At 45.7% G+C, this 12,257-nt stretch overlaps 1 protein-coding gene and 1 long non-coding RNA gene across 5 annotated transcripts in view; one reads left to right on the top strand and one right to left on the bottom strand.

Moving 5' to 3' along the window:
* LOC140201867 (methylcytosine dioxygenase TET3-like) overlaps positions 1–12,257 on the bottom strand; it is a 330,696-nt gene that overhangs the window by 134,774 nt on the left and 183,665 nt on the right. Inside the window, exon 1 of one of the 4 annotated variants that reach the window (XM_072266616.1) lies at positions 4,769–4,878. The exons of the other annotated variants lie outside the window; for them this stretch is intronic. The gene's annotated coding sequence lies outside the window, so the exon portion shown is untranslated. Of the gene's footprint in view, positions 1–4,768; positions 4,879–12,257 lie in introns of those variants that run through there. 4 annotated transcript variants of the gene reach the window in all.
* LOC140201869 (uncharacterized) lies at positions 2,838–10,594 on the top strand. The gene is made up of 4 exons (XR_011886973.1): positions 2,838–2,883; positions 3,579–3,922; positions 4,299–4,634; positions 9,597–10,594. It is a non-coding gene; the product is annotated as an uncharacterized lncRNA (long non-coding RNA).

The raw sequence follows: 12,257 nt of genomic DNA, 5'->3' as shown, positions 1-12,257 counted from the left end.
TCCCTTTACATTGCGAGCTGTAAGATCTGTCTGTAAGGAGTTTGTACGTTCTCCCCGTGACTGTGTCGGATTCCTCCAGGTGTTCTGGTTTCCTCCCACAATCCTAAGACCAAAGGTTAGGGTTAGCGAGTTGTGGATGTGCTATGTTGGTATTGGAAGCATGGCGACACTTGCAGGCCGCCTCGCGGAATCCTCATTGATTTGAATTGACACAAGCAACACATTTTGCTGCATGCTTCAATGTTTCCAACGCACATGTGACAAATAAAGCTAATTTTTAATCTTTGTTCTTTTTTAATGAGATAGATACTGTCCTACATCTTACAAATAAAATTAATCACCCAAATAAATTGCATGTGTTATCCTGTAAAGACTGTATCAATGATTTCCTCCAGACCCACAGGCATGTCGGTCCATGGCCTCCTCCCCTGCTGCGATAAGAGCACCACTTTCAGGTTAGAGGAGCATTCTGACATGTCGGTCCGTGGCCCTCTCTACTGCCGTGATGAAGTCACACTTGGGTTGGAGGAGCAACACTTTATAGTCCATCAGGGTAGCCTCCAACCTGATGGCATGAACGTTGATTTCTCAAGCTTCTGGTAATTGCCCCCCCCTTCACCATTCCCCATTCCTGTTTCCCCCTCTCAACCTGTCCATTACCCCCCTCTGGTACTCTTCCCCCTTCCTTTTCTTCCATGGTCTTCTGTCCTCTCCTATCAGATTCCCCCTCCTCCAGCCTTTATCTCTTTCACTAATTGACTTCCCAGTTCTTTACTACACATCTCCCTCTTCCCCGGTTCCACTAATTACCTGCCACCTAGAACTTCTTCCTCCCCTCCCTCCACCTTTTCACTCTGACTTCTTCCCCCTTCCTTTCCAGTCCTGAAGAAGTTAAGAAGGGTCTCAGCCTGAACCATTATCTATCTACTCTTTTCCTTAAATGCTGCCTGACCTGCTGAGTTCCTCCAACATTTTGTGTGTGCCACTTTGGAAATTATTTATGATTCCTTTTGAGTTGGAAGCCACAGCAATTTAACATCCAGTGGATAATCTTTGATAAATTATTGAATTTCAATGCTATGACTCTACATTTTGTTTACTTCCTTTCCCCTTGGTGGAATTTGATATCAAACTGGTTTGGAATTTCATAAAATATGAATTAGATGTATCCTATTGATATGCAAGTACTGCAGAAGGAAAATAAGTTTGCCAAATCTACAAATCTCTGTAAGTTTGCTGGGCAGGTCAATGCCCAGTTCTTTTTCTCCCCAAACTACAAAAGTTGATTCAGACAAAAATACACAAAATACAAACATCAGGTATTTACTGGACAGTCAACAAATTCAACTTAAAATATGATTATTACAGTCTATAAAACAGTCCGTTCCCTGAGGTCGGGGGTGGCTGTTCCCAGAAATCCCCCACTATACCCAATGGTGACCACGTGCTCCCTCTCTAGGGACACCCAAGCATGGACGTATCCCTGGAAGAGGGGCAGGCAGAGCCCTCAACTGCCCTTTGCTTGGACGCGTGAATGGCCATTTTGGCCAGGCCAGGGAGCAAGCCCCCCTGTAGTTTCTCCAAGCAACCTGAACAACCCCCCCCCCCCACCAGGGTCCCCATAAATCAGGAGCGTGGGGCTGAAGTGCAACCAAAATCTGAACAGCATCCCGCTCAGATATTCAAATAGGGGCTGCAACCTTGCACACTTCATATAAATGCGGTACACTGACTCCTCCCGGCCACAGAATGGACAAGTGGACGGGGCAGTCAGTAATAACCTGTTGCACTGCACTGTCCTATGCAACACCTTCCACCCCAGGTCCCCAAATAAACTCGAACATTAATCTTAATTCTCTAAAAGTTCTTTAACTTGCATTGATATTACAAGGATACAATTCAGTCTTTCTCAGGCCACTACAATACCCTTCAAAATCACTTCCTTCCTTTATTTTTGTATTGGTTGTGACAATACGTTGAATGTCCCTGCAGATTACATCAAGGGAAGCTGCTGCCAAAAGGGTCCAAAAAGGATCCTAAATATTATGAATGCTTGAAACATTAGTCCACAACAAAGTTATGAACTTGCTGATTTCATGGCAGGTTCTAAAGTATCCAGAGCATTTGAGGATTATTGTAAGCTAAGGCAGGCATTGACTCAAAACAGAAAAGGCGAAACATTATTACTGTGATACTCCTGTCAAAAGTGATTCAGCGAGTAAACCGCTCACCTCTGAGTCAGACAGTTAAGGCTTCAGAGATTTGAGCTCAACAGCTCATGCGGAGATCCCAAAGCAGCTCTGGAGAAATGAGAGCACCACTCAGGTTAACCCAAGGACCTCACGGGTGGCCTTCCTTTCATAGTAGAACAGGGGAGATTTCCTCACCGTCCCTGCCAATATTAACCCCTCAATCAACCTCGCCAAAAAAAAAATGGGCCGATCATTATCAATGTGGTGTTTGTGGGGACTGGCTGTTCACAAGCCAAGTTCCGCCTTTCCTATGCGGTTACGCCTCAAAAGCACCTCCAACCTGGAACAACCTGGCTCCGTGGAAGTTGCTATGCAAATGCAGTTTGGCCTTCGCCACAGCTGGAATACATCCAGATGACCAAAGGCTGCTTAACAGTGGAATAAAAAAAAATTTTCAATTTGACAGAAATTGGTAGAAATTGGACCCTGTTTTGAAGGGGCTAATCAGATGGCAAAGTGCCAATTTTATTAGTTTGGTTGCATCCCTACTAGGCTGACATACCCCACATTCAATAAGCGAATTTGTCAGGCATCCAGCTGGCCATCTACAATGTATTAAAGACCCTTGTGTACATAATAAGCAGCCTGAAGTTTGGGACACCAGGCGCGGATACAGCATGGCACCTAAACGGTAGGAAACGATTCTCATATTTTAAGTTCACCTGGAAGGCATCTCCAACCCTCATTCTACCAGCTCCTCGGGATGTCACAGAGGCCAGTTGCCAATAGGAAAAGCAAGCCAAAGCTGTGATGCTCCAAAATATTCGGGTCGCCCTTGAAAGTGACCTAAGGCATCCTACCTGGAACTACTCAACCTAAAGTCCAAGTTCAGACCAGCCTTGTTCTCCATAGCGTCGCTAACTGCGGTTCCCTAAACAATCCACAAATGACATCCAGCCGGTGTGTTGTATGTAGATAAGGCAGCGAACGCCTGTTTATGTTGGCTCAGCTTTTTACTCAGAGAAGGGAAATCACCATCTTGGTGGAACAAACTTATTTTTACTCTCTCAGCGACCTGGGAATAACAGCTGCTTGTCCATAATAGCCGTGTTTGGCATTCCTTTTAGGATTTCTTTCATATAAGTGGCGAACAGTTCCATCATCCTTCCCAAGATGAGTGGCTAAGGGCGGCTGAAATGGAAACAGCCTGAACTCCAAGCACCGGCTTGTAGGAACAGAAAGGAAGCTATGGTGCAGATAGAAAATCCCTACGATTTATTTCTCGTGGGGACAAAAATCACATCATTTTTGAATGGATTAATGGCATAAAAAGTATCAGTCGAGGCTTTCTCCGACCTAATCTCCATATTGTGTCTCTGTCAACAGCCTTGGGAACAGATGAATGCCGGGCTCCTGCTTCCTGAACAAAGGGCTCATTGCAGCCGGGTTGCGGACACAGCAGAGGTCCCCGTTGGCTTGTCCCATTTTTGCCTGTATTGCCACCTTCTTTTTCCGTCTGACTAAGCACAAGTCTGGCTGGGCTCTCGCTGCCTTCCCCGGCATCCAGCGATTAGCAGGCAACAGAAAGCCACTCCTGTGCCTTTGACAATGGGAGCACGTCAGGTTTCTGACGACCTCTGCTGCGGCTCCAGGAAGAAGCATCTCCTGCTAGCATCAGTATCCTTGGACAAAAACTATTATTGTTCAGCCGTACCCCCAGGCAAATCAGGGTAAGATTCTCGCTTCTCGAATCTTTGATATTAAGTGTGTTGAACAGCTGACCATCTCGGTTCCTTTGTCTTGTTAGATTACTGCACAAGGCAGTGCATAAACACATAACTCCCTCAGCTTCATCTCCTGAGGTAAAATGGACTAAAACTACATTCACTTCGCCTTATCTTAGCAAACAGCAAACTCTTTGCAGGTATTAGCACAGGGTTAATGGTCAGGGAATTATTTCAATAATTGAGCAAAAAAAAATTCTTTCAGCTGTATATACTTCTAACAAGCCAGGGTTGCTATAATTGGCAACATACATCAACCTGCAGGCTTGAACATGTCTATGTCTTATTCCAGAAAAGTTAATAAAATTGCAATGTCTTTTAGGTCTGACAGACTTCGGAGGAGTTAAAAATGCACCAAGGACATGCATTGTTAGTTGCGCCCTAGAAGGTCAACAAAACTACCAGATATTTTAAAACCATGCTGAGTTGGACCTACAAATGGGTCAGAAGAAGTCCACATTCCTAAGACATTTCTCTTTAAAAGCAACTCTGTATTCTGCAAAGGCTCAGCAGCAGTAAATGTTTGAGGCGACATTCAGACAAAAAAAGACTTCAAACTCCACATTAAACAGTGCCCTAGCATTTAAAGGGCTGCTTCGGAAGGTGAAACACGGCAAATTAAAGCTGTGACAGGCAGAAGCAAACAGCACTCAACATGGCAAGTATTTAAATCTTCTGTGGTTTCAGTGAAAGCCACCCTGGAACAGGTTTTAGCACTAATTTTCCATTTCCGGCACAGAGAGAGGCTGTATGAGCACTATCCTAATAAAAGGCAAGTAACAGCATACTTACATATTACAAGTCCACAAAAAAAGGATTACAAAATGAAGGATTGAAAGGAAGCTGAACCATGTAGAGTTCCTGGGTAAACGTGATACCACAACTGAGAGTATAAAGCAGGAAGCAGTGATATGGTTAGTTATTCAGCCTACATACACTTCCCCCACCCCCATCCTAACAGCTGTAGGGGCCATTATCCCTGTCACACAACGCACGTACATAGCCCAAACAAAAACTGCTCCTCGGAGCGATCAAACCTGCCTGTGATAGAAATAAAAGGGGGGGGGGGATAAAAATCCACGTTTTGTTAACTCCGTGTGGCTGGCCAAACAGAATTGTTTTTAACCGGCGCTATCGTCTTTTGAGAGCGGGGAGTGTTTCTCTCTCTCTCTCTCTCTCTCTCTCTCCCTCTCCTCGCTCTGCAATTTGCATCTTGAAGCACTCGTGTTTGCTTTGATTGAGGATTACTAAAAGCCTCAGTAAAAAAAAAGGCGTGTTTAAAAGGTCTGTGAATACGAAATAGAGGCTCTACCCCTTTGGAAAGAAAACTGGTTCCTCCCTGTCGGAACCAGTAGGTGTGTTGCTATGACTGTTCCTAGCTGATATCGTTCCGTAGTCACTGACGTGACGAGATGGACAAAAATCCCATTTGAAAAAAAAAGAGCTTCTCAGTGGTCTCTGTGATGTAATCTCTGAATGCTTAACAGCTGATGCCAAAGGAATCTACCCAAGATGCCTCACATAAATGCACTGTCTCGCTGCCAATCACAAGCCTTGGCATGCTTGAGAACCACATGGGTTTTCGCCTCTTGCTTTCTATGATGAAAAATTCCGGCTTTTCAGTAAAGAGGTCCGCCGCGTGCATTTCCCGAATGTTGTTAGGTTTTTAGTTCCTGGCTGTCCTAAAAAAAGCGACAAATGAGAGCTGACCCGGTTATCGCACTGTAGTTCGGTCCAAAAGCACATCTGCCACGTTAACTCTTTCCAGCCAAAAGTGAGTGCCAGTGAGTGCTCGCAAAGCATCGATCGCTGGGGAATACTGACTGCCTGCTATGTGGTAATACTGGGGTCCATCCAGCATGCAGTGGGTGGAAGAGCCATTTTCAAAGAGAACATAGCTTTGTGACACCTCCCTGCATTATTAATTTGTTGTGAAGTGAGAAAAGAACTCGGCAAATAGCTTCTTTCCAGCAACCCCAAGCTCTCCCCGTAACTCCCACTGAGACAAATCTTTGGCAATCCTTAAGGATTCCCCGGGAGGCTAAAGAAACTAATCTTGCTCCCATCAACTCTTACCAATTTTTTTAATGCTTCATAGAAAGCATTCTGTCTGGAAGCATAATAGCTTCTTGGTACGGCAACTGCTCTGCAGAAGACCTCAAGGGACTGCCGAGCATTGTGGACACACCTCAGCACATCACAGGAGCTAGCCTCCCCTCTGTGGATTCTCTCTATACTTCTCGCTGCCTCAGTAGAGCAGCCAGCATAGTCAAAGACCCCACCCACAATGGACATTCTATCTTCTCCCCTCTTCCATCAGGCAGAAGATACATAAGCCTGAAAGCACGTACCACCAGGCTCAAGGACAGCTTCTATCCCACTGTTATCAGTCTCTTGAATGGACCTCTTGTATGATAATCTGGACTCTGGACCTCACAATCTACCCCGCTATCATCCTGCACTTTATCGTTTACCTGCACTGCACTTCCTCTGTAGTTTTTACACTTCCTTCTGCATTGTCACTTATCGTAGCCCTGTGTAATGGTTTGATCTGTATGAAGGGTACATATGATATGCTTTTCACTGTTGGACATGACAATAATAAACCAGTACCAGTGCACAATACATCGTGCTACAGCTGCAAGCGTTGGCAGTACTCAGGAGTTTGGTCATTTTTTATTGTGAGGCCTCTAACTTCATTCTCGCACCACCGTGGAAGCACCTTCAACACACGGACTGTGTTGCCGGCTTGCTCACCGCCCAACCAAAGGCAGTCCGTGAGGGACAATGGGTGCTGGGGCTTGCCAATGACATCAACAAGTAAAGGTGAGGACAGGGGAGCCATACGTATTCTTGTTCACCCAGGGAGAAAAGCAGGTGGAAGCAGAGGTGTGGGAAATAGAGGCAGAGATCCTTAATGAACACCTTTAACTGATTCCATGACTGGATGAGCAAATATGAAACTGCTGCAAAGGTATTCATATTTGGACAGCATTTGATGTGATACATTTATTGGGCCACACTCCTGTATAACACCATAAAAGACAGCTGAAGTTTCGAGATTAAGAGATTTTAGAGTAATAGAGCACTATAGCACAGAAATAGGCCCTTCAGCCCATCTAGTCCTTGCGGAACCGTTATTCTGACTAGTCTCATTGACTTACACCTGGACCATAGCCTTCCTTACCCCTCTGATCCATGTACTTATCCAAAGTTCTCTTAAACATTACAATCGAACCCACATCCAACACTTTCCCTGACAACTCGTTCCACACTTGCACCACCCTCTGTGTGAAGCTGTTCCCTCTCAGATTCCCCTTAAATATTTCAGCTTTCACCCTTAACCCATGACCTCCAGCTCTGCTCTCACCCAAACTCACTGGAGAAAAGCCTGCCTGCATTTATCTTACTTGTACTCTTCATAATTTTGTGTACCTCAATCAAATCTCAACTCTTTCTCCAACACTCCGGAGAATGGTCTTGACCTATTCCACCTCAGGTCCCCAGTTCCCAGCAACATCCTAGTAAGTTTTCTCTGTAAACTTTGAATCTCAGTGATATCTTTCCTGCAGGCAGGTGACCAGGCCGAGACCCTTCAGAAGGGGCAAGAAGCCAGAATGTGAAAGTGCAGGCTAGCAGGTAATAGGTGAGACCAGTTGAGGGGGAAGTAGGTGGGTGGGGGGGGGAGGGGGAATGAAGTGGGAAGCTAGGAGGTGACAGCTGAAAGAGTTAAAGGGTTAAAGAAGGAGTAATCTGATAGAAGACGAGCACAGACTGTGGGAGAAAAGGAAGGAGGAGGGGCACCAGAGGGAAATGATAGGCAGATGAGGAGAAGAGGTAAGAGGAGAGCCAGATGCGGAATGGAAAGAAGAGAGAAAGGGGAAGGGGACGGAGTTACCAGAAATTAGAGAAATCGATGTTCATACTGTCAGGTTGGAGGCTACCCAGACAGAATATGAGGTCTTGCTTAAAAGGCAAGGCTAAACCTGTTATCCTGACAAAAACATACAAACTCGGTACTCTCAATATTTTGCTTTTGAAGTTGTGTACCAATTTTTCCATATTATCCAGTCTGTTATGCAAAACAAAAATGTTGCAATTTGCGTTATCATTCCACTTGCTAAATCACATACACGAGAAAGAAAACAGCCTCCTTAAAATTCTTCTGTGAAATTTCTGTGGCCAGTGCAGGTACACTTGCGTTCTATGAGGCAATGTTGAAAGATACAGATAAGTATGTAATCTATGACATTCGGTGTGCCTGGAAAATCTCCTTTCCAAAGCAAAGACTGGAACTTACACCCTCAGGAAAAATATTAACAGCGAAAACCAGCGCTGGCTTACCTGTGAATTATTCAGATGTTTTAACTCCCTGTCATCATGTTAGCCAATTTGTTCTATTAGGATAGTCTAGTCTCTGCCCCATAGCCTAACAATACAATACGCACACACAGATGCTTAATGTGCGGTTAACTGCCCCCAGTAGCCCAACTGGTTTCACCCTATCAGAGGTACTTCCTTGGTTCTACCCATCTGGTTTCACCCTATCAGAGGTACTTCCTTGGTTCTACCCATCTGGTTTCACCCTATCAGAGGTATTTCCTTGGTTCTACCCATCTGGTTTCACCCTATCAGAGGTACTTCCTTGGTTCTACCCATCTGGTTTCACCCTATCAGAGGTACTTCCTTGGTTCTACCCATCTGGTTTCACCCTATCAGAGGTATTTCCTTGGTTCTACCCATCTGGTTTCACCCTATCAGAGGTATTTCCCTGGTTCTATCCATCTGGCCCTCCCTCCATTGCCAACCCCCAACTCCACCCCACAAATGCCAACCTTCTTAGAATCAGGATGGGACATTTGCTATGGCAGTAGTACAGTGCAAGACACTATTGGCTTCTAATGAGTGGCAGAGAAAGGAGGCGAGTGAAAGTTTCTCAAAGGGAATATCCCATCCAAACTGGTTTTCTCATTCCCAATTCTGACAAGAGGTCCTGGACTAAAAATGCCTGCTGCCTATTCCCCTGTCCACAGGTGCTGCCTGACCTATTTATCCAGCAACTCTTCGCCCTTGACCCCATTTAGATTTTTTTTTTATTTATTGGGATACAGTGCGGAATAGTCCCTTCGGCTCTTCGAGCCATGCCACCCAGCAATCCCCCAATTTAACCCTAGTCTAATCACAGGACAATTTACAATGAACAAATAACCAACCAATTGGTGCATTTTTGGACTGTGGGAGGAAGCTGGAGCACCCGGAGGAAACCCACAGGGTCTCAGGGAAAACATACAAGCTCCTTACAGGCAACGGTGGGAATTGAACCCGGGTCACCCGCACTGTAAAGCGTTGTGCTAACCACTGTGCTACCAGAAGTGATAATTCACCAATGGCAGAGCTCTGACTGGGAAAACTACAAAATCTTTTAAATTGATTTTCAGAGGGACATTTATCCCTCTTTTCTTTCTGCTGACTTCTGTAGCTGACTCTGAACACTATCTACTGAGAAAGCACTCATACAAATGTTGTCAGCCCAAATGCCTGTACAGCTACTGTTTGAGGCTTGCCCACGCGACCTGATATTCTTTGACCTGTAACATTAACTCTGTTTCTCTCTCCACAGATGCTGCTCGGCTAGCTGAGTGTTTCCAACAGTATCCTGTTTTTATCTCGGTATTGCTACGTCTGCAGTTAGTTGATTTTCAACTACATGGCTGTAGCCTTGTTATTGTCATACAGACCTGTCTCAGTCATACACTTCAAAGTCAAAGAAAATTTATAAACAAATTTTGCTTCTGTCACCATGTATTGTTACTATTCCTCTCTGCGCCTCCTCAGTCTGTTTTTTACAAGGCTGAACTGCTAGTTCAACGCTCAACCCAGCACAGATGGAAAGCGTGCAAAGGAACTGGCTGGATTCGAACCCAGGACCACTCATCTCAAACCCTGGTGCTGATGCCACTACACCACCAACCGGCTAACCATACATAGATAGAGTTTAATTTGCTTGCAGGGATTTACAGGAAAATAAAGAAATGCAATTGGAATTTATCAAACAAACTACACATAAACAAAATGATAAACAACTAATATGCAGAGGAAGACAAATTGTAAATAAATAAATAAACAAACAGATAGTGAGGCGACGTGGTAACGCAATATGATTACAGCCCGGGGCGTCAGAGTTTAAGAGTTCAATTCCAGTCCTGTCCGTAAGGAGTTCATACATTCTGCCCATGATGGCATGGGCTTTCCTGGGTGCTCCAGTTTCCTCCCACAGTCCAAAGATGTACCAATTGCTAGGTTAATAGTTCACTGTGAATTGTCCTGTGATTAGACTAGGGTTACAACAGAGGATTGCTGGGCAGCGTGGTTCGTTGGGCCGAAAGGGTCTAATCTGCTCTGTGTCTCTAAATAAATACAGTAGTTTACAGTTAATTGGCCATCAGTTAATCAAGGCAGCCACTTATTTAGGACAATTTTTAAGGAAGGAAAACTATTTGAGAAAATAGCTAGAGAAAACATCCATGTATTTGGCACAAACAACAGGAATTCTGCAGATGCTGGAAATTCAAGCAACACACATCAAAGTTGCTGGTGAACGCAGCAGGCCAGGCAGCATCTGTAGGAAGAGGTGCAGTCGATGTTTCAGGCCGAGACCCTTCGTCAGGACTAACTGAAGGAAGAGTGAGTAAGGGATTTGAAAGTTGGAGGGGGAGGGGGAGATCCAAAATGATAGGAGAAGACAGGAGGGGGAGGGATGGAGCCAAGAGCTGGACAGGTGATTGGCAAAAGGGGATACGAGAGGATCATGGGACAGGAGGTCCGGGAAGAAAGACAAGGGGGGGGGACCCAGAGGATGGGCAAGAGGTATATTCAGAGGGACAGAGGGAGAAAAAGGAGAGTGAGAGAAAGAATGTGTGCATAAAAATGAGTAACAGATGGGATACGAGGGGGAGGTGGGGCCTAGCGGAAGTTAGAGAAGTCGATGTTCATGCCATCAGGTTGGAGGCTACCCAGACGGAATATAAGGTGTTGTTCCTCCAACCTGAGTGTGGCTTCATCTTTACAGTAGAGGAGGCCGTGGATGGACATGTCAGAATGGGAATGGGATGTGGAATTAAAATGTGTGGCCACTGGGAGATCCTGCTTTCTCTGGCGGACAGAGCGTAGATGTTCAGCAAAGCGGTCTCCCAGTCTGCGTCGGGTCTCGCCAATATATAAAAGGCCACATCGGGAGCACCGGACGCAGTATATCACCCCAGTCGACTCACAGGTGAAGTGTTGCCTCACCTGGAAGGACTGTTTGGGGCCCTGAATGGTGGTAAGGGAGGAAGTGTAAGGGCATGTGTAGCACTTGTTCTGCTTACACGGATAAGTGCCAGGAGGGAGATCAGTGGGGAGGGATGGGGGGGACGAATGGACAAGGGAGTTGTGTAGGGAGCGATCCCTGCGGAATGCAGAGAGAGGGGGGAGGGAAAGATGGTGCTTAGTGGTGGGATCCCGTTGGAGGTGGCGGAAGTTACGGAGAATAATATGTTGGACCCGGAGGCTGGTGGGGTGGTAGGTGAGGACAAGGGGAACCCTATTCCTAGTGGGGTGGCGAGAGGATGGAGTGAGAGCAGATGTACGTGAAATGGGGGAGATGCGTTTAAGAGCAGAGTTGATAGTGGAGGAAGGGAAGCCCCTTTCTTTAAAAAAGGAAGATATCTCCCTCGTCCTAGAATGAAAAGCCTCATCCTGAGAGCAGATGTGGCGGAGACGGAGGAATTACGAGAAGGGGATGGCGTTTTTGCAAGAGACAGGGTGAGAAGAGGAATAGTCCAGATAGCTGTGAGAGTCAGTAGGCTTATAGTAGACATCAGTGGATAAGCTGTCTCCAGAGACAGAGACAGAAAGATCTAGAAAGGGGAGGGAGGTGTCGGAAATGGACCAGGTAAACTTGAGGGCAGGGTGAAAGTTGGAGGCAAAGTTAATAAAGTCAACCAGTTCTGCGCAGTCATCGATGTAGCGAAGGAAAAGTGGGGGACAGATACCAGAATAGGCACGGAACATAGATTGTTCCACAAACCCAACAAAAAGGCAGGCATAGCTGGGACCCATACGGGTGCCCATAGCTACACCTTTAGTTTGGAGGAAGTGGGAGGAGCCAAATGAGAAATTATTAAGAGTAAGGACTAATTCCGCTAGACGGAGCAGAGTGGTGGTAGAGGGGAACTGATTAGGTCTGGAATCCAAAAAGAAGCGTAGAGCTTTAAGACCTTCCTGATGGGGGATGGAAGTA

The sequence above is a fragment of the Mobula birostris genome, chromosome 8 (assembly GCF_030028105.1).
Source record: "Mobula birostris isolate sMobBir1 chromosome 8, sMobBir1.hap1, whole genome shotgun sequence".
Lineage (NCBI taxonomy): Eukaryota > Metazoa > Chordata > Chondrichthyes > Myliobatiformes > Myliobatidae > Mobula > Mobula birostris.
Note: the sequence above shows the minus strand (reverse complement) of the source record. Positions and strands in the feature narration are given on the sequence as shown.